Consider the following 23,038-nt stretch of genomic DNA (forward strand, 5'->3'; position numbering starts at 1 on the left):
ATAGAGCTTGATCACAGGCAGAGCCAGAACTGAAGTGACATTTGCTGAGACACTGTAGTAAAGCAGGGGGAAAAAAAAAAAGGTCCTTTGAGTCAGACATACTTGGATTTAAATCCCAGTTTTGACACTTTCTAATGGTGTTGACCTTTGAGCAAGTTACCCAGTGTTGCAGGTCTCCCATTCCTCATCTGTAAAATGGCAAGAATAATTATTTCCCTTGCTGGGATTATTTTAAGGTCATTCTGGGTAATGTATGTGAAGCACCTGGCATTGTGGCTACTCAGAGTAGGTCCTCAGCACATGGACACCATGATTCTCCCGATCCTTTCCAATCTACCGAGATGCCTGTCTGCTATAGTGACACAGGAGGCACAGGGTATGAGACTGACCTTTCTTGAGCCCATCAAACTCTAGAAGTGCTTTTTTGAAGTAAATCTACCCTCATTAACTTTAGGAAGGCGTAAGTGTTTTTGATTTACCTCTAATAATGGAGGCCCGAGACGAACTTTTATTTTGTAGATACACTTAAATAGTTTTACATCAATGCTAGAGGTGCTGCAAAACAATAAAATAAGTATCATATATGAGTGTTATGGTGGCAAATGCCCACAGAGTCTGGAAATGTTTTTTGGATCGTATAGGTCTGTCTTTTTAAATCATGCGTAGAATTTGAAGAGGTGAACAGGAGATATTTCATGTAGGATCAAAGGTGCAGAGGTAAGATAGTGTAAAATATTCTTGGCTTGGTTAGAACAGAAACTGTAATTGCGGGGAAGAGCATATATGATAAGGTTAGAAACAGACTTTCATATAGAGTTTCACATGTGTTCATGTGCCTAAGCATGTACATATTACTCTAATATCCCATCCATGTATAAACTAACCTAAGATCCTTAGTTAGAAGTGATCACAGGCATTGGCTATATATATCTTATTGCTTTCAGCCCAAGTCTGTAGGTAGGCAATGTGTTGTAGAAGACAGAACACTGGACCAGGAGTTAGGAGACTCAGGTTTTGCTCTTGGATCCACCCCCATTCAGCATCTGGGATAAGACCTATAACTTCTTTGGACCCTCCCTCCTCATTTACAAGAACAAGTCACTTTTGGAAAGTCCTTTGGAACTATTTATCAAGAGCCTTGAAGATGTCCATTCAATTTCATCTATTAATTCATGTCCTGGAATTGTCTCCAAAGGAAAGACCTTAAATATGGAAACAGCTTTATGGTTAAAGATAGTCCATCTTAGTGTTTGTATGATTTAGTAAAACTAGAAGCTGCGTAAATGTCTGATAATTGGGATTGGATCAATTATGACTTGATTAATTTGCAGTATTTACTAAAGAGTAACAGCTTTGGGGGCGCCTGGGTGGCTCAATCGGTTAAGCATCTACCTTTGGCTCAGGTCATGATCTCAGGGTCCTGGGATAGAGGCCTACATCAGGTTCCCTGCTCAGGGGAACCCTGCTTCTCTCTCTTCTGCTCCCTCTGCTTGTGCTTTCTCTCTCTCTAAGAAATAAAGTCTTAAAAATAAAAAAAAAGTAATAGCATTGGTCATGTAAAAATGAAACCAAAAAGGCATCTATAAAAAAAAAGTGTATTGGAAAAATCATGCTTCCTAATGTAGGCAACACTGTTGATATCATCCAGGATCCTTCATGATCTGGCCCCAGTCGTTCACACCAGCTACCCCTGTGCCACCATTTGCCATATATGGTGACCTAGGACATTTTCCCAACTGTGTGTGCTTTTGTATGTTCTGTTCATTCCTTCTGAAATGCTCTTCCCTCCCTTGGCCAGAAGGTGAATACTTAATCTCCTTCCAGGTCAGCTTAAGATTTCCCTGACTTCGTAGGAAAAGTAACTTGTGCCTTCATCTCTGTTTCTGCACATTTTGTAAGAAGGATCTAACATGTCTATAATCGTGTTAGTTTTCTCTATCTGTTTCTGTCTCTAAACATAGACTGGATGCCCCTTGAGGGTCAGAACTGTGTTATTGCCAAATCCCCAGGGCTTAGTAGAGGGCCCGGCACTTAATGGGTACTCAATACATGTTGTTTAAATTGTTTTTCACTCTTTACTTTTCCATATTTTCTGCATATTTTATAATGACTATATATTACCCTTATAATGGAGGTCAAATAACAGTAATTCATTTACCCATTTATTTTTAAGGAGGTGACTGGCCTAACTCAAAGGTTCTTGAACCTGGCAGTGCAGATACCACAGATACTTGGAAAGCTTAGTAAAATGCAAATTCCCATGTCCCAAGACAGGTGTCCTGAATCCCAAAATCCAGGGCAAAGATCTGGAATCAGTATTGTTTTGTTTGCTTAAATATTTATTTATTTATTTATTTTAGAGAGAGAGAGTGCGCATGTGGTGGGGAGGGGTATAGGGAGTGGGAGAGAGAGAATCCCATGTAGACTCCAAGCTGATCATGGAGCCTGTTGTGGGGCTCTATCCCATGACCCTGAGATTATGACCTGAGCCCAAATCAAGAGTCAGACACTTAAGCAACTCAGCCACCCAGGCGCCCTGGGAATCAGTGTTGTTAATAAGCTGCTTTAGTTACTGTGATGCTTAGCCATGTGTGGGAACACTTGACCTAACTACCTCTAAGGTGCTTTCAGCCTAAAATCTATCTGGTTCTCCGAGTGGTCTGCTAGCCCTTTGCCCCTGCTGCCATAAGAGGCTTCAGCATGAGGGCACTGTGGACCAGCAGGCCAGACAGTGGAGAGAGTAACTATTACCGCTTCATTATCGAGCACCTGTTCTTTGTCAACGACTCCTTTACATACAGCATTTCTTATCTGTATAGTACCTTGAGGTCAGTTTTATTATCTCCGTTTTACAGATGAGGAGACTGAGGCAAAGAAAATTTAAGTGTCCTGCCCAAGGTTAAGTAATAAGTACACAGTGGAGCTCATATTTGAATGCAGTTCTATCAGACTTCAAATCCCAGGAACTGTTCCCACCCCTTCTCTCCCTCCCCACCCCCTACAGAGCATCCCGGGAGGGGGGGGCAGCCAGGTGTAGCCCTGCTGTGTGCAGACGTCGCGGGTTGGGCAGGGTGGGCACTGGAGCCCTCTGCCCTGTGGGCAGATGTGTGGGATTAGCATGCGTAGTGGGCAGCCAGATGCCACAGAAGCGGAGGTTCCTGCTCACCAAATGTGCTCTGACGCCCACCCACCTGCTTCCAGGGTGCAGTGAAGCAGTGGAATTCAATTTGCAGCAGTGACCTAAGAGGGGCTATTTTTAGTAAGAAAGTAGGTCAGGGGCTGCAGCGGTGCTGCCTGAGAAATGAGCAGTCTCCCCTCTCACCAGGAGGCTTCTTCACTTCTCACGCAGCCAGTGTGGAGTTGAGGAAGGCACATCCGACATCCTCACATGCCTGCAGTTGTAATCGTCACCGTGGAGCCACTGGGGGGTGGGGAGTGGCGGGACACACACATACACATCTGAAACACAAAGCTTCTTGTCTGGGATTGCGTAGGGTCCTGGCCCTAATCCTCCTCCAGAGGTTAGAATCCCTTCAGAAAACATCTCGAACGGGATAGGAGGCTCATAAACCGTACGCCCCCTCCATGCCAGCTACTCTTCTGGGTTTGATATGCATTATCTGATTTAGTACTTGCAAATACCTCTGCAAAATAGATATTCTTATCCCCATTTTGCAGATGTGGAAACTAAGTCAGAGAAATGAAGAGACTTACTCGAGGTCACACAGCTTGTATGTAGTAGAGTTGGCTTTTGAATCCTGTTCAAGACTTCAGAGCTGATAATAGATGATCAGGCCGTCCAACCATGCTGCGGGTGATTTTTTTTTTTTTAATTCCCACTCTCTGCCCCATCTTGTTTGGTACTTCAGACAAAGTAGTATAGAGATGGCTTCCTCTAGGTGGACTTACCTGAGTCAGACATCCTTTTACCTCCAGGACACAAAAGGGTACCCAGAACACAGACCTGGTCCCCAAAGAGGAGAATGTACATCCCTACCTACTGCTGCCCAATCACTGAGGCCAGTAGTTGCCAAAAACAATCCAACCACCTGATTTCCCTGGGCCTGGAGTATCTCAAAATCCTCTGCCCCCCTTGCTGTGCCACATATTAACTGCAGATCTGTGGCAAATTGCAGGGCACTCATTGGCGATGCACAGGCGGACACGAGCTTGTTAACAGAATGTAGTAATTGACATATCGTGATTCATTATGCACAGCACGGAGGACTCTAGCAGAAGCCCACTTTGTGGCCAACCGCCGCTGGCACCACCAGCCTTGAGAATTTGTTCCTGGCTCTGTTCTGGCTCTCCAGCTGGAGAGCACCATACCTTCAAGGGCCAGAAGCAGCCCGAGGCTTCTGTTTTATCCTGCTCCCTCCCTCCAGGCAAGGAGAGAGGATATTTCCCCTGCCCCCAGGCTGCCTGACCTTGGAGGGACCTTATTTGTTCATTCATTCATTCAACAAACATTTTGAAAATGTTCCAGGCAGGCAGTGGGGAATGAGACAGATAGTCCCAGCCCTCAGCCCACAGAGAATTTATAGTCCTCTGGGCCTTAATTTCCTTATCATCAAATGGGCAGGAAAGAAAAAACTGCATCGGTCAATCTCTTCTAGCTCTAAGATTTCAGACTCTGTAGTTCTGGATTATAAACATTTATTATTGAGTCATAGTGTCAATCTTAGTCATTTGTACCCAATGCCAAAAAAGAAAAAAATAGAATTTCAGAATCTGGATGGGAACCATGGACACAAGCTAATTCAATTTCCTCACTTACAGATGAGAAAAATGAGGCTAAAAGAAGGGTATGACTTGCCTGGCATATCAGTGACAGACCCAGGGTGGGGAGGCCAGTGAGCTGAGCTCGCCTCCGCTCTAATCCTTCTGAGGCCACCTCCCCACTCGGCACTGCTCTTGTACCCCTCCTTGGAACCCTTTCTGCATTTAGCTTCTCTAACACTGAGCTCTGCTGAGTCTTTCCTATCTACCCCTCTAACCACTGCTTCTGGGCTCCCTTACCAGCCTCAGAACCTGGGGCTTGCAAGTGGAAGAGGAAGGAATAGCCCTGGAAGCTGGGCCTCAAAAAGTAAATGGAATTGGGTGCTCGCTTCGGCAGCACATATCCTAAAATTGGAATGATACAGAGAAGATTAACAAGGCCCCTACACAAGGATGACATGCAAATTGGTAAATGGTATTGGATTTGGGCAAGACTGCCAAAAAGCAGGACATGAGGAAATTGAGGCAGAGCATGTAGTTTGCTGTCAGAGTTCTCAAACAGCAGTATGGGCAAACTTCAGTGAAACTGAAAAAGGAGACCCAGTGGAGATAGCTGGTGAGCAGCTCAGTGAGCTCACAGAACGCCTGCAGAAAGGCCTGCTTCCCCTCAAGCCTCAGAACCTCTGTACCTCTGACCTTTGCCTGTCACCTACATGTATCCAGTAGAAGGAATCTAAAGCTGGAAGGACAGAGGATCTTTCTGATATTCTAGCAAGGCAAGGGAATTGAGCTGCCTGTGGAGAAGTCAGGAGCAGGAGGCTCAGCACTTTTTCAGTGGCCAGAGTGTCCCCTCCTGGGTGGAGAAAGATGCTGTGGGTATAGCAAGGCCTGAGCCAACCCGAAGTGCTTTATTTGTCTGTTGCTTTTCCCTTGCCTTCATCACAGTCTGAGAACCCAGACCTTGAAGCACTGTCCTTGATTAATTAATAAAGTTTATTGCCCTATTGCGCTCCCCTAGGATGGCGGTGGTCAGAGGTTAGGATAGGGCGGAGAATATGGTTGTTGATTATGAAAACCTGTATCCATCCTGTATATCCATTTTAGTCTTCTAAATAGATCTGTGTTATTTTCCACACTGTGCTTTTGTAAAAAATAATTTTCCAGTAGGCACATAACATTATCCTGAGAGAACTAGCTAGTACATGTACATAAAATGTCTTATGTACGTTTACAAATGCAGATACAATGCCTAAAAGTAAATCATTCTGAATTTTTGAAAAATGACTTCAAGTCGTTTGGCCGGAAGCTGGCAACTTGAGTCTGAAGCATGGACTCTTGTATGTCCTTGGGTTAGTCATGTTCCCTTTCTGCACTTCTGCTTTCATACCTGCCAAGGGAAAGGGATGGATCCGTGGTTTTATTCACCTGGACTGTGAACCAGTTCTACTGAACCACTTAGGATAATTGTTAACTGTACTGATTCCTGGGCCCACTTGCACATCCGTAGAATTGGAGATTGAATGCTTGGAAATTTTTGGTTCTAATAATCTTCCAGATTGATTCCAAGTGATGCAGCCAGGTTTTGAGTAGTTGTCTTCCAAGAACCCGTCTGGTTCTGATGTTTTAGAATCCTCTGCCCTTCTCGCTCTTACTCAGTTTCCTGATTTTGTCTTAGCTTTTCTTTCCCTGGAGAGCCTCCCTCACTATACTGTGACCCCTCTCAGGAGCAGGGGCCATAGTTTGTTCACCCCTAGATCCCTGGCACCCAGCATAGTGTCAGGCACAGAGGAGGTGCTTAGTAAGCAGAGGAGGGGACAGATGGGCTTTCATGGCTTTCCCATCACTCTGCACATCCAGCTAATTTCCAGAATTCTTCCTGTAGACTCGGGCATTATAAATCTTTTGATACAGTAAATAGAAATACAGGTTTCAGAACCTAACAAAACTGGATTTGAATCTATTTCACCTCTTAATGTATAGTGATTTGCCCCAAGTCATTTAATCTCTTTAAGATACAGTTTCCTTCATTATAAAATGAGAATAATAGCTCTTGTTGCTCACGATATTTATGAGGATTAACTTCCTGCATGAAAATATGCATATAAAAGTTCTTGATATATAGTAGGAACTCATTTACTCTGGCTGCTTTCTTCCTTTACATGGCCACTGGTGAGTAACGGGAAAAGGGGGGACTCAGAAGAATGGATCATCCCCAAACAGACTGAGAGAATGACATATGGCCCTTGTTGTCTCCTGGCTTCCTGGGACCCTGAGGCTCTGATAAGTCACCTTGATGGATCCCTACTTGCTTCGCTCTGGTCACATCAGAATTCAGACTTAGAATCTGACTCCAGATGCAGTGTGTTCTCTCTCTTACTCTGCTACAGGGACATAGAAAAAGAAGTAGCAAAAGAAATTCAAGGAACTATTGTAGATTTGGGTTCCCCAGGCAGGCCCAATGTCTGAGCTTAACCGTAAGAAACCCAAGTTCATTCAGAACGGTTAGTTCCCGGGGCCAGAGATCTTAGGGTTGGTTTTGTTAGCACATCAGCTTCCCTCTCCACATACTCTGTGTTGGAACTGTCACAGCATGCTGCTTTTCATAAAAGTCTCTTTTTCAAACCAAGTCCAACTGTTTCAGCCCCAGAAAGGCAATCAGATTAGCTCTCTTCTGGGCAAAATGGTAAATGATCACCCCACAATGCCTCCAGCACCACAGTAATCATAACAGCCACCCCTTACCTAGTGCCTACTGTGCTGGAATTTTCATGACACCACTATGAGTAGGTATGAGTAACTCCATTTTGCTGGGCAGCAGGCAGTAATTAAGACTGTAGACTTTAGAGTCAGACTAAGGTGCCGACCCTGGCCCCATCATGTTTTAGCCAGCCCCCTCCAAGTCTCAGTTTCTTTATCAGCAGAATGGGATTAATGTATACCCCATAGTATTAGGAGGACTACATTAATACCACAAACATGGTACTATTGAAATAGTTGCGCCAGTCATGTAAAATTATAAACTAGGATAAATGCTATGTGAGAAAGGGACAAGCTGCCATGAGAGCATATAATAGGGATCCTGACCTCTTTGCTGAGGAATTGACATCTGAGCTGAGATCTGAAGGGTCATTAGGAGTTTATTAGGTGAAAGGAGTGGGTAGGGTGGGGGGAAAGCTTTCTAGGCATATGTACTGATACGGCCTCAAAGGTGAAGAGGGAACTTAGTGCTTTTAGGGAACTGGGAGGCTCGGTATGACTTGGGTGTAGAGAGTAGAGAAGAGTAGAAGAGAAGAGTCTGGACAGGGAAATCAGGGCCTTATTAAGGATTTTTTCCCCTTTATTCTAAGAGCATAAGGACCATTGAAGGATTTGGAGCAAAATATATGTGTGTTGTACATGTGGAGAGTGATATGACCAATTTGATATTTACAAGAGATCTTTTTGACAGTGGTCTTAATGGGTTGGAGGGTGCAAGAGTGACTGTGAGGAAATCAGTTCAGAGGAGGCTTTGTATTTGTCCCAGAGAGAAATAACGTTGGGCAGAGCTGGAGTAGTGATGGCAGAGATGAAGGGATAGGGGGGTTGAGATATTTACGGGGTAAAATTGCGGGACTTGTTGATGGCTTAGATACAGCTATGAGGAAAGAGTATAAAGAACAACTTACCAAACTCAACACTCCAAAAAATAAAAAATCCAGTCAAGAAATGGGCAGAAGACATGAACAGACATTTCTCCAAAGATCTACAAGTGGCTAACAGACATATGAAAAAAATGCTCGATATCACTCAGCATCAAGGAAATACAAATCAAAACCACAGTGGAATACTACCTCACACCAGTCAGAATGGCTAAAATTAACAAGTCAGGAAACAACCAATGTTGGTGAGGATGTGGAGAAAGAGGAGCCCTCTTACACTGTTGATGGGAGTGCAAGCTGGTGCAGCCCCTCTGGAAAACAGTATGAAGTTTCCTCAAAAGTTAAAAATAGAATTACCCTACAACCTAGCAATTGTACTTCTAGGTATTTATCCAAAGGATACAAAAATAGTGATTCAAAGGGGAATCTGCACCTCAGGGTTTATAGCAGCATTGTCCACAATAGTCAAATTATGGAAAGAGCCCAAATTCTATCAACGGATAAATGGAAAAAGAAGTTTTGGGGTGTGTGTGTGTGTGTGTGTGTGTGTGTGTGTGTGTGTGTACGCGCGCTCCATCACACAGTGGAATATTATTCAGTGGAATATTATTTAGCCATCAAAAATAATGAAATCTTGCCATTTGCAATGATGTGGATGGAACTAGAGGGCGTTATGATCAGCGAAATCAGGCAGAGACAAACACCATATGATTTCACTCATACATGGAATTTAAGAAACAAAAAAAATGAACATAGGAGAAGGGAAGGAAAAATAAAATAAGGTGAAGACTGAAAGGAAGACAAACTGTAAGAGACTCTTAATTATAGGAAACTAAGGGTTGCTGGAGGGGAGGTGTGGGGGGGGATAGGGTAACTGGGTGATAAGCATTAAGGAGGGCATGTGATGGAATGAGTACTGGGTGTTATATGCAACTGATGAATCACTAACTTCTACCCCTAAAATTAATAATACACTATAGGCTACCTAAATTGAATTTAAACAAATTTTTTTTAAAAAAAGAACAGCTACCAGCTTTCTTGCCATTCTAAGCTTAAAAAAAAAAAACAAAAAAAAGTGGAAGAAGACTTGGTTTGGGTAGAAATATCTTGATCTGAGAATCTGAACACACTGCACTCAAGGTGCCTTTTAGATATCCACATGTGGATGTTCCATGCCCAAGGCCATCCACGGTAGGACACAGTGGCCTTGGAATGCCTTTGGGCAGTCTGACCCAGATCCAGCCCCTGTGGGGGTAGGGCTTGTTTTAGACTGGTTAGTCTGAGGCCTCCTCGTTTGCCCCCCAACCCCTCATGGTTCTGTTTCTTTACCAGAATATCAGAATACCAGGATATCCTGAAAAAGAACATGTGAGAAAATTCAGCCTACGAAGTCTGACCCATGAACGGTCTGAGGGGAATCTGCTTCTTCAGGGAAAGCAGTTCAGATATTGATGCATGTCGTTCGAGGTGCTTTTTTCCCCAAATCTGTGGGTGAGATAGTTGTGTTTGATGTGTGTCCTTGTATTCATTTCTTCATTTATTATTAAAATATTTGCTATTAATATATATCTACGATGTGGCAGGCACAATGCCAAGTCAGAAAGGACCCCTGATTCTTTGGGAAGTGACATCCCCAGGACCCATTTGGCGCTGCTGTTCTTGTGATCATAAAGACACCAGCAGGATGCTGCCCTTTCTCTGAATACTAAATCTCCAGGATGCTGAGCTCTGCTGACTTTTATCAAGGGGGCACGTCCTTGAGTTCAGAGAGTTGGTTTGTCAAGGGCTCCCTCTGCAGCTGCGACTCCCAGGTCTATATCTGGGCCTCCTGTCTTTTTGCAGAGTCTCCCTAGACAGTAACTACATCAATGCCAGTTTTTCACTTTGAATGGAGCTCAGCTGGGCAGTCTGAGCCCCACCGCCCACTGCACACCTGTGCCATGTGTTCTGGTTTTTTGTCTGAGAGCATTGCTTGTCCCTGTGAGGGGAAAGAAGTAACAGAGCAGGCTTCGTGTCCTCCTGTGGAATGGTCAAGGAAGTTCAACCAGCAAGCAGGGCAGGTGTGGGGAGAGGGGAGCAGCAGAGTGACTCACCAAGCCTTGGCACCGCGTGATAGGATTTATGAATCCCAAGTGGAACAGATACGTGCTCTAAGAACATGTTGGCCTGGTGAAAATCTAAACTCATGAGCTACATGAGTGATTACCATCGTGAAAGGGAGCATAGGCGTCCTTTTAAAAATCCTCTGGTATATTTAACACACAGTGAAGGAGGGGGACAAACTATGCCAAGTCAGGGACTCCGGGAAAGCTGACATTCTCTGTGTCAGTGGAACAAAGAACTTCTTACAACTGGAGTAGATATTAAGCCCCTGTTAGGGGAGATGTTCCTGCAGAGGGTTGACCATGTGTCCAGTGGGACAGAGAAACTGCTTCCCAGGGTAGGATGGTGACCTGAGAATTGCATCTCTTAAGATCCTCTGATTCCTATCTTTGCCTTTCATCTTGATCTTCAGGGACTTGAAGGATCCTTGAAGTCAGAAGCACCTTGGCTAAATCCCAGCTCCACCTCTTCTAGCTGTGTGATTAGGGTGCGTTGCTCTCTGCACCTCCTTCTTACAGTCTTCCAAACCAGGTTCATAATATCCTGCAGAGTTGTGTATGTACCAGGGTCAGATTAATTAAGCTTAGCAGCCAGCACCCCAGGATGTAAGAATGGGAGGATCCTGGGGTGCCTCCAGTCAGCTGTCAACTCTGTGGTATGTGTGTGGCCTGGATCTGCATGGCTCCCCAGAGCATGTATGCAGGCCATGTGTCAGCTCGCTGCAGCCAGGGGTGGGCAGGGACACACTGAGCTGGTTCTGCCTGAGGAGACACTGCTCAGCAAGCAGCCCACCCAGCTTCAGTTTCCCCAAAGAACTCAGTCTTCCTTACAGAAGATCCTTCCAGGTGCCAAAGGTAGCACATTGCTTGCAATTCGACCCCCTTAAGAATTCTGGTTATGCCCCTTTTTCATGCCATCTGTCTCCTTAAGCTGATTTTTTGAGGAGTTATTTTCCTAATGTATTGGATAAAATTCTGGTGGTGTCTTGGGAAGCTCACACTGTTTTCGTTTTCCAGGAGAACATTAACAATCTATAGACTAGCCTTTGAATGATGCCAGCACAGTCACTGTAAACTCAAGGCCATTTGCTGCATGCAAAATCCTTGGTACCCAGGTATGGCTCTGGCTTCATATGTCACCGTGTAACACACTTGAATCATGCCAACCTGAAGATACTTGTCCCCATTTGGGGTGCTTATCACAGATATCATGGTTCCCAACTGCACACACAAGGCAGTTACAGTCATTGGTTATTTATTCCTCTGGCCTCCCTGCAGGCTCTATAGGGCGAAGCTCTTGGGCCCTTTATTCAGATGAAGAGAGCATGGCTCTTGCTGGGTACAATAGTTTGTCTGAGGTCACACAGCTAATTATTGGCAAAGCTGTGTTTCAAATCCTGGTCTTCTCTAGAGCAGCCTGATGGTGAAAACACCATTCAGCATTCGCATCTCACCTAGGATGTTCGTGAGCCCTGTGACCTTGAACAAGCTAGTGATTAATATTATAAGTGGTTATTAATAGTAACAGTAAAATTTACAAAGCACCTGGCTCAGGTGTGCAGGAGACCATGTTTCCCTGCTTTCTCATACCCATTTTTCCAAGAAGCATCCTGAAATTCAGAGAGCTAAAGCAACTTGTGCAGGCCTCAGTTTCTTTATAATGAGAATATTGCTACCTCCCTGGGAGGGTGATTACAAGGCCTGGATGAGGTCATGTGGATGCACTGCCTAGCACAGAGCCTGCAGTGGAGGGGGTGCTCATGCAGTGCTTCTTTGCCTTCTCTAGTTCCCCCTCTGAGTCCTAATCCTGTGGTCTTTCCGCTGCATCCCATATAATACATTTAGAAGCTGAGGTCATGCTGAAGTCTTCTCCCTAGCTTTCTTCATCACACCCCGCCAATTCCCCAGAGGCCACTTCCAGCCTCTGATCTGAGTTCCCTGTCAGATACCGCCTGTTTAGTCTTTTGCCAGCTCAGGAAACACCATCCTTCCCTGGCATGCTGCACTGCACCCCTGACATTTATTCCAGGGCTGTGTTCTGGAACGCTAAAGCCTATTCTGGCCTCTCCCGCTGCAGGGCTCTCCCCTTTCCTGACTTTGTCTAAGGCAAATACAAGTTGTTTTCCTTATTTTGGCATCCTGCCTGGATCTTTCAGGTTGTTATGCTGTGTTTCACGAGGGGCCACACATGGGAGTGACCTAGAATCCAGGTCTCCTGACTTCTAGCATCATGATCTGCAGCTTATCATAATTTAATGTTTAAGAAGAGTATGCAGTAGTCAGGGGAAAAAGTAGGAGCCCTGTCTTTGGGGATCCTCAGAAGTATATTCATTTGGCTTTCAGTAAAAATTTATTTATGCAGCACCTTCTCCTTTTTTTTCTTTTTTTTTTAAGATTTTACTTATTTATTTGAGAGAGAGAAAGAGACAGAGAGAGAGAGAGAGAGCAGGTGGGGGGAGGAACAGAAAGAGGGTCAAGCAGACTCTGCGCTAGCACAGAGCCTGATGTAGGGCTCTATCTCACCACCCTGAGATCATGACCTGAGCTGAAATCAAGAGTCAGATGCTTAACTGACTGAGCCACTCCAGGCTCCAGCCCCTCAGCACCTGCTTTCTGCCAGACCCTGTGTTAGTAGCTATGGCAGTGAAGGAGGCAGGTCTTTCATGGAGCTCACATTGTAGTGTGAGAGGTCAATAACAAAAGCATAAAGAACTAAGTTAGTAAGATGATTTTAGATTTTAAGTATCATAAAAGAAATAAATAGAGCTCTGGGATGGAGAGTAACTGGAAGATAATTTTATGCGTTTTGGATAGAATGGTCAAGGAAGGACCCTTTGAGGAAGTGACTCTTGAGCTAAGCTCTCAAATGAAAAGCCAGGGCAAGAGCATTCCAGGCTAAGGGAGCCATGAGAACAAAGACCCAATGTTGGAAAGGGCTTGGCCATTCAAGGAGTAAAATGGAGATCAGGATGGCTGGGAGGAGTGTACCAGAGGGAGGAGCCGTAAGATCAGAGAGCATAAGCCGGATCATGTTGGGCCTTGGAGGGCACAGAAGAGTTTGGATTTTTTTTTTTTTTCTCCTAGAATTAGTGGGAAGCCACTGAAAGGCTTTAAGCAGGGAGTGGTGTGACCTTAAGTAAAACTGAGGTGCCTAAGTGGAGAGTGGGTTATAAAATGTAAACAGGGAAGCAGAGACACGGATTAAGAGGCTGTTATAATAGCCCAGAGAGTGACAGTGGCCTAGACGGGGTTATGATGGGAGAGACCGGCAGGTAAATATGTGATTATGTTGAAGTGAGGGTAACAGGGTTTGACAAAGGATTAGATGAAATAATCCATTCTGCTTAATCTACTTAGTACCCAATTAGTGTAGATCAAAGTGATACCTAGTTTCAGTTCCTAAACCTGGAGCAGGGGGAGGACGTCTTGACAGGTGACAGACCTGACTGTCAGGGTGCACCTCTACAAGTTTGACTCTATGTAGGGGCTAGTTCTTGCATCTCAGAAAGAAGCCTTAGAGAAGTGAAAAAGAGAGATATTTTCAAAGAATTCATTCATTCATGAGTCCTGTAGGAAGTGCCTTATCTGTGTAGTTGGTGTTCTACTTTTGACAAACAAAATAGGGCTCTGTTCTTTAGGGCCTCCCCTCTTTGGGGAAGTAGACATATAAATAAATAAATCTCAGTCTGTATAGTGGCAAAAGGACAAACAAGGAGGTGTAGGAACACGAAGGAGAGAGCTAGCTTTTCATGTGATAAATAAAGGAGGGCTTCACAAAGCCTATACTTTATATTTCAGTAAAAATTTGTAGTTAAAATAATACAACTAATGGCCAGGAACAACTCAGTTTATGAACATTAATATCTATTTGTTCTCTACTGGAAAATGGGGGTAGGGGTGGCAAGAAGAGAGGACCTTCCAGAAAAAAAGGAATAGCATTTGGAAAGGCCCAGAATCCTGAAGGAGTGAGGTGTATTCAAGAAATAGAAAATACCTCCGGAGCGCCTGGGTAGCTCAGTGACTGAGCATCGAGTCGTGATCTCGGAGTCCTGGGATTGAGTCCTGCATCAGGCTCCTCGCAGGGAACGTCCTTCTCCCTCTGCCTAGGTCTCTGCCTCTCCCTATGTACCTCTCATGAATAAATAAAATAAAATCTTTAAAAAAAAAAGAAAAAACACTTCAGCATGGCTGGGGTATAGGGTGTGTGGGGTGGAGATACAGGCTGGTTTGTAAGGTTGTTGACTGCACTGTGAAGCACTTTATGTGCCACATTGACAGTGTTGGACTTAATCCTTTAGGCGCCTGGAGACCAACAGAGATTTTAAAGCCAGGGTCTAGTTGGTAGAAAGCAAATAGCTCCCCCATAGACCGACAATCAATCAAATCCCCATTTCCTACTGCGTCTGGATGCAGCCTCAGAAACGTTCTCAACATAGCACACCAGGCAGTCACTTCCAGTCAGCCAGAAGTGGCAGAGGATGGGGCCTTTTCTCCATTCCCCAAAGAAGACGAGTTTGTGTATGAGTTTAAAGAGGGAAGTGTTGAGGACCCAAAACTACCTTGTACAGTTGTCTCATCAGCACAAGCATAAGTTGCCTACATTGTGTAAGGCATGGTGGAGAACAGTGAAGTGAGAAATAACAATCTAGTCTGAAGGAAGATTTGTCTGAGTGTGGCCATGGTTGTATGAATTCCAAGGAGATAGTGCTAAGGCAGAAAGTACTAGACTTTCAAGGAATTCCAGTCCGCTAGCCCTTGAATGGGTGCCCTTGACTTGTAGGGAAGTGCTCCAGTAAATGCAAGGCTTTCTTGTCCAATAGACATTGGTCCTTTCCCTGGAAGCTCTCTCAAAGAGGCCATGTTGTTCCTTTGAAGAAAGTTAAATGTCCTGGGCCGGGGAACCAAGACGTGACCAGCAGCCTGAGAACCCAGTCATGGCTTTGATTGTCTATGCCAGTTCCACATCCCTGGCACCTAGCATAAGACATGTGGAAGAGCAGGGCAAAGAAAACCGACAAACCAGGCAACCAAACATGGGTTCTAAGCCCCGCTCTTGCACCTCACTTCTCTCAGCCTTGTCATGACTTGGTTGGTCTCCACAGCCCTTCATTGTGCTGTCCCTAGGATTCTAGGATGATGCATAGAATGGTTCAGAGCAAGCCAAGTCATCACTCATATTTCTGGTATGCCTCAAGTATAATCAGAATAAAATATCAAAATTAAGCAATACTTTACAGCATCTCAGATATGCCTTCTAAAAACAGAACCTGTGTCTGTCTCTGAGTTGTGAAGAAAATGTATTAGGTTATATTAAACAGCAAGATTGTCCCTTTTGTAGGAAAAAAAATATGAATTAAATCTTGTCTTCCTGACTGGGGATTTTAATTGGGATTTGAGTCAATTTGATCTAAATTTGAGCATCCATCCAGAGAACATTTATTGACATCTGCTATGAGCAGGGCTTTGTGCTATGCATGGGGGAGATAGAATGAACAAGATACAAGATGAACAAGATCCTTCCAGGCAGGAATTGACGGTCTAGACGGAGAGATAAAACATATACATACTTGACTGTGACCTCAGGTGGGCAGAGAATAAGCTGGGACAGGCCAGATCCAGGGCGGGGGGAGGTCAGAAGAAGAAATCCCTTCAAGTACATCATTTAAGCGAAAAGTCTTGCCACACTGCCTGAGTAGGGCTTAGAATTCCCGGAGGCACCATGGTCTTGAGGACATGCTCTGTAGTTGCCTGGAGCTCCCGGTCAGCCTGCCACCACCAAACTGAGCACCTTGGCTTTTTTTTTTTTTTTAAGAAAGATTTTATTTATTTATTCATGAGAGACACAGAGAGAGAGAGGCAGAGACCTAGGCAGAGGGAGAAGCAGGCTCCCTGTGGGGAGCCTGATGTGGGACTTGATCCCAGGACCCTGGAATCACGCCCTGAGCCGAAGGCAGATGCTCAACCACTGAGCCACCAGGCGCTGCACAGCCTTTGGCTTTTATGAGCAATGACTACACTGCCTCGCCAAGCTCTGTGGCCCCCTTTTATGGCTCACGCTCTTGGAGTTGATTTCAAGAAAAAGTTGTTGACTTTAATAGGAATTCATAATCTTTTGTAAGACTGGCACCTATCTGCCCATGTGACCCTCTCTGCCTTGGCTGCCACTGGAATTAATGATCCAGCTGCAACGGGAGCATCTGCTTTCTGATATTCACTCAGCAGTTGCTTATCAAAGTATTCACTGTGCAGGGCCCTGTGCTAAGTGGGGTGGCGACTCACAGGCGCTGCCGTCCCATGCGAGCCAGGCCCGAGAAGAGCTATAATGTCAGCTGTAACACCGCTCAGGTTGTGACCCAGAAGGCCCAGTGCAGTACCAGCAGCTACAAGAGAGAGTTTGCTTTTAGGCCGGGACATCGAGGGAAAACCTAAAAGACATCTGTGTGATTTGGACCTTGAGAGCTGTAGGGATCTTCCACATTGAAAGATGTAGTAGGTTTCCAAAATAATGACAAAAGCATTAAGGAAGCAGAAAACTCCAGGCACGTTTGAGAAACTAGGAATACATCACTTTGACTCTAACAAAGGGAGCATAAAGGGGAACAATGCTTTAAAAAAGAGTTGGGAAAAAAAATAAAAAAATAAATAAAATAAATAAAAAAGAGTTGGGGCCTAAGTCAGGTCAGGCTGCTATAATAAGATACCATAGACGTACGGGTGGCTTAACCAAACCTCTATTTCCTATGGTTCTGGAGACTTGAGGTTCAGGATCAGGGTGCCAGCATGGCCAGGTTCTTGTTGAGAGCCTTCCTTCTGGTTCACAGATGGCTATCTTCCTGCCATGTCCTCTCATGGTGGAGAGCAGAAAGAGAGAAAGCAATTTTCTTTTGTGTCTCTTCTTAGAAGGGCACTTAGCCCATCACGGGAGCTCCACTGTCATGACTTAGCCACCTCCCACAGGCCCTACCTGCAAACACCATCACACTGGGGATTAGAGTTTCAACATATGAATTCTGAGAGGACACAAACATTCAGTTCATGGTAGAGCAGATCACAGAGGGCTTCCTTAAATGTTCCAGGGTGAGGCAGTTGTGTATTTAATTCTTAGGCAATAAGATGTCATTAATAGTTTTTATTTTTTTTTATTTTTTTTTATTATTATTATTTTTATTTTTATGATAGTCACACAGAGAGAGAGAGAGGCAAAGACATAGGCAGAGGGAGAAACAGGCTCCATGCACCGGGAGCCCGATGTGGGATTCGATCCCGGATGTCCAGGATCGCGCCCTGGGCCAAAGGCAGGCGCCAAACCGCTGCGCCACCCAGGGATCCCTCATTAATAGTTTTTAATCAGGAATAAAACCCTAGGATTGAAAAGGACTTTGGAGATAAGTCATTATAGCCCTCTGTCTCACACGTAAAGACCAAATCCCAAAAAGGGAAATAAGTAACTGAAGGTCAGACAGCTAGTTAATGATGAAGCTGGATCTGGAGCTGGAGCTAGGGCCAGAACCAGATCTGGGTGTAGTTACGGTGGTCTTTTACACTCCAGGATGAGATCTATGCTCAGGAAATCAATGAGTCTTTCTGGTGGAGATTGAGGGAAAAGGAAGGGTGTCAGGGAGACCCTGGGGAGGCCTTTCTATAAAGTTAAGAAGAAAGATGGCACTTGAGTTCTCTAATCAGGGCCATGGCAGTGGTTGATGAGAAGGGGCTGATGGAAGAGACAAGACAGTGGCCCAGTCAGCAGGGTGTGAATGTGGAAGGGAGACAGTTACTTGTCCTTTCTTTGGTCGCTGTTCTTTACTGGATTGTCCCATTGGGTAAGCTGCCTTGAAGTAAGAGAAGAGGAATACAAATCCAAAATAAATATATCCAACACATTCAGTATTTCCTAAGTTGAGCCTTTTTGTAATTTTTCCTTCCTTTCCTCCTTCCCTCCCTCCCTCTTTCTTTCTCTCCCTTCCTTTCTCTCTCCCTTTCTTTCTCTCTCTCTCCTTTTCTTTCTCTTTCTTTTCTTTTTCTTTCTTTCTTTCCCTCCCTCTGTCCCTTCCTTCCTTCCTTCTCTGTTACCTAGAGGGTCTGGTTGTTTTCCAGAACCTAGCCTTCTAGGTCTTACGTCCTCAGAAATGTGATCTATTTCCCAGCCACCACTCTATCTTCACAGTTTTTCACATGGAACATGGGAACTGCCATCATCATCTGAGAGTCTCTGGTTTTAGGTTTCCTGCCTGGCCCTGTGAAGGTGCAATCTGTATGACTTGCCTCCTATCCCATGACTCTAGGTTTGGATCCAAAGCCCTGAAACAACCTCCAACAGAGACTGAGCTCCATAATACACCAGGTACCTGGCCTGAGGAAGGCACTGGGGTGAGCTCTAGTCATCTGGGGGCCTGGCCCCACGTCTGTAGACCCCCTACCTCAGAAACTGGGGAGCATTAAGATGCAGATTCTTAGGCTCTATCTTATACCCACTGAATCAGAACCTCTGGGAGCAGGAGGCCAGGACTCTATTTTTGACAAGTGCCCCAAGTGATTCTTATGAACCTAAAGTTTGAGACTCTGCCTTAGATCACTTAATTTTTTTTTCTGGCCTTCAGTTTCCTTGTTTGAAAATGGGGAAATGATATATTTGATTACTATGAAAATAGAAAAGCACTTTGAAAAAATGATAAAAGCTTTATATATGCATATATGTGCATATATAAACATCTGTGTATGTATATAAAACTAATGTGTGTATATATATAATATAATTATATATATAATTACATATAATTAATAATAAGAATAATATTATATATAATACAATAATGTAATTATGATAATATATAATTATATGATAATATAATATAATAATTATATAATATATATAATTACTATATATATTACTAAGCTGACAATCTTGGGATCAAGAAAGTTTGAGACATTTCTCAAATAAAAATACACTGAAAACTGATAAAAAGGTCTGAGTGTTCACACTTGGAGCATATACATTCACCAAGAGAATGAATATATGAATGAATACCTCCAGGAAACATAAACCCTGTTGCAAGGTCATTCTCTTTCATATTCTCCACCTCATGTATTCAATCAACATCATTCATATGTGCCTAATATGGGTCAGTGCACTGTGCCAGGCTGAGTATATGGAAATAAATAAGACATGGTCCCTGACCTCAGAGGGTTGGAGATCAATATGGAAATGAGTATTCAATTACAGTTCAAGACCAACTCTGGAGGTAGGGTGGGTGGGGTAGAGAGGTAGTCATTAGTGCTTTGGCAACAAGAGCAGGAACCAGCTGTCAGGGTAGGTGTCACCAAGGAAGTATCACCAAGGAGGTGACTCTGGAGCTGTGTCTTGAACATAAGTGTGATTGTTCCAAGAAGGAAAGCCTCTTTCACAGCCCTTTCCACTGGCTTCCCTTTTCCATTCCATCAGATTCTCTCATCAGTTTCCTCCCCACCTCCCCCATCAAACTAAGCTCAGGGACCTGGTGGTCTTGGCAGCTTCCTCCCTTACCTCCCCAAATCTGCCTTTGGTGGTCAAAGCTTTCAATGCCTCTTTTTGTGTGGAGGGGTGCCATTTACATTGTTACCCCCAGAAGTGTTCATCTGAGGTGCTTTAAGTTCTATTGGAGATTTGCTTGTTTGTAAGTTTGCATTTTACATCAGCCAGCTGATGTATAGTGGGTTATTTTTTTTTCGAGGAAGAAGATTGATGACAAGTGGTTTTTGCCAACCCTTGTTATTTTACTAGATAAATAATCAGTATTTGGCTTACCTGTGAAGAATCAAGTATTAATACATAGTCTGAGTTATAGAATGACCTTCTTTGCATTTTAAGGTAGAACAACACTGGATAAAGAATCAGAACTCAAACTGACATAGCCTGTCACATGCTCTGACCATGTATGTCCTTTCTATTAAAACAGTGATCCACAAACTCTCAGCCTTGGCCTTGGTCAGCACTAATTAGAAATGCAGAACCTCAGGCCCTAGTTGAGATCTGCTGGATCAGAATCTGTATTTTTACAAGATTCCCTGCAATTTATCTGCTCATTAAAGTTTAAAAGAGACTATGAAATTAGTGATTTATCCCCATTGATTAAGACACTGAAGTCTAGAGAAGAACTTACCCAAGATCACATAACAAGTAAGAGCCAGAATTCAAGCCCTGGTCCATCTAATTCCAAGCTTAGTGCTCTGTCTGCTGTGCAGGTGAGCTACTTTGTGTCATATTAAAGACCACTTCTTTAGTGGTTACTAGTCATTTAAGAGGGGGGACAATGACACTTTTTCAGGGTGCAAATATATCTTTTTGAAAGTTGCAGGGGATAAGGGGAATCTAAGGAGAGCTCACACACTGAGCTTGGACTTTATACCACGCACTTGGACAAGTCTGCATGACAGGTAGCCTTGTCTCCATTTTACAGATGGCAAGAACTCTTCACATTTCCCTGAGGGTATCCAACCTCTAGGGACTCTTAGCAAGTTGAAGATAATATTTAAAGGTCTGATACTGGGACTTCCTGGGTCAGAGGTCAAGGAGTCAGAAATGTTGTGAGCATTTATTTTCATCCTTGAAGATCCCCCTCCTGTGTGAAGCCAGCTTCTTCCTTGACTAGTCAGGTTTGGTGGCTTCCCACTCTTTCCAAAGTCAGGAATTCAGGCTTCGGTCACTTGGAACTCCTCTTGATTTATGAACAACTCTGTCTCATAGAGTAAAAGAGGTTTTCCCAAAGAGGAAAAAATAGCTTTAAAGAAGGCCTTGAAGAATCAAGATGACAAAATGTATTATTTATAAGGGCCTAAAATAAGTGCCGGATCCTCCACTCAAAGTGAGCAGGCGACAGCCAAGCGCTGTTGTGGAGTGGAGCCCAGTCGACTCCAGCTAAATCCACGTGGTAGGGCTGGTCAACCACGGCTCCACTCAGTATTCCAGGGGTCCTTCTTGGGACATGAATGAGACCCAATTACAAATGAATACAACAGATCAGCTAAATGAGGAGGTTCTTGAAGGAAAAGGGGAGAAAGGCAGTGAGAGTCTGGATTGGCAGGAATGAGCACACACTACACACGTACATGCACACCATTTATAAGATCACATTGAGTTCCTGATTTTATAACCCAAGGATGCAGGTATGTACTGGGAGTAAGGAGACTGAGCAAGACCTAAGTAGATGCAGAATGTTGATCTTGCATCCAGCCCCTGGTTCCAAAATGCGGCATGCAGCTGCTGGTGATGCTGTCCGTGCAGAGTAGGCCCCAGAGCATCCAAGAAACAGCTTATTTGTGCTGCAGCACAGATCTTTTATACATAAGACCTGGCTCATCATTCCTGAAGAACTTAACAATTTCTCTGTTTTCTTTTAAGAGAATGTTTACAAGTGCCTCTCTTACAAAGAGCTTTCCTACTTTGGGAAGCAAACTCAGGGCTAGCAAGTCTATATTTTGGCCAGGGGGGAAGAAACGGAGTCAGTGTCAAGGAGTCTCTGATCAACAGTCAGTTTTATGGAAAACCCATTTCCCTGTCTCTGATCCCTTGACTCTGCCATAATACCTTTGTTATCTGGGTGCTTTTGATACTGACTTAGACCTGAGGACCATTTCCCAAACTCATTTGTCTATAGAGGGCAAGATTCAGTGGCTGGAGGGAGGTCACTGAAAAACAGAAGGTGATGCCAGGGGACTTCTGAGGATACCCAAGGCAATCATGAGATGATGTGCTGGCTTCAGAGTGATTACGAGTTTGGTTTTACTGACAGAACAGTGGGCTGGGATTTGAACAGAAGCCGTAGCCTTCAGAACCTCTCACCTGTCTCTACTCCTTCTTCTGCTTCATCTTCTTCCTTCCTCTTCTGAATTTCTCTTCTGGGATGTGGTGACTACCCTAAAGGGACTGGAGGGAAATGCTTTCAGTAGCTTTAGATATATCTGGAGCTTGCCTTGTGTTCTCTGTTGGCTGGTGGCCTCCCTCCCAGTCATGGGAGCTAGCTGTGGTCCTTGGGTCCTGATATAGCCTTCTGGTGTAACATCAAGCTGGTATTTCTGCTGATTCTAATATCAAAGGTCTTCCAGTTTCCTCTTACTAGAATGGTTACCACTGGCATACAGGGCACCTATGGAATAGGGTTGGGTTCACCTACATGCCCTGGAGCCTTCTAAAAGACATCTGACCTTCTTATACCCCACACCTCAATTCAGAATAATAAGATTAAAAGAAATCATGGACATTTTAAAATCCAGGTATCTACTCAGTATTTGAGTGTGAAGCAGCATGGTCTAGAAGGACATGGTAGTTTTGAACCATTTGTTTCACATCCCATCTCTGCTACTTTCTAGTTGTATGATCCTGGGCTGGTCACCTGATCTCTCTAAGCAAGAAATGCCTTGAAGAGCCCTACTGGAGAATAAAGATAATGTGAATAAAGTGCCTAACATATATGATGTGCCTGGTTGGAGTGGGTAATATCATTATTCTGAAAACCAGCGTTTCCAAACTTGTGCCTGAAGAATACCTGAGTTCTTTCATGTGTTTTCCATCATATGTGGGTTTTAGAGCACTCACTACTGTGGTTA

The 23,038-nt window shown here is 44.1% G+C and overlaps 1 protein-coding gene, 1 long non-coding RNA gene and 1 other non-coding gene across 3 annotated transcripts in view; all 3 read left to right on the forward strand.

Moving 5' to 3' along the window:
• Nucleotides 1-23,038, forward strand: part of SERGEF (secretion regulating guanine nucleotide exchange factor) — a 220,343-nt gene that overhangs the window by 162,320 nt on the left and 34,985 nt on the right.
• LOC140614718 (uncharacterized) overlaps nt 1-23,038 on the forward strand; it is a 46,700-nt gene that overhangs the window by 10,857 nt on the left and 12,805 nt on the right. The window lies entirely within an intron of this gene.
• Nucleotides 5,101-5,207, forward strand: LOC140615673 (U6 spliceosomal RNA). Its single transcript, XR_012016156.1, has one exon. It is a non-coding gene; the product is annotated as a U6 spliceosomal RNA (small nuclear RNA).

Source organism: Canis lupus, chromosome 23, assembly GCF_048164855.1.
Source record: "Canis lupus baileyi chromosome 23, mCanLup2.hap1, whole genome shotgun sequence".
Lineage (NCBI taxonomy): Eukaryota > Metazoa > Chordata > Mammalia > Carnivora > Canidae > Canis > Canis lupus.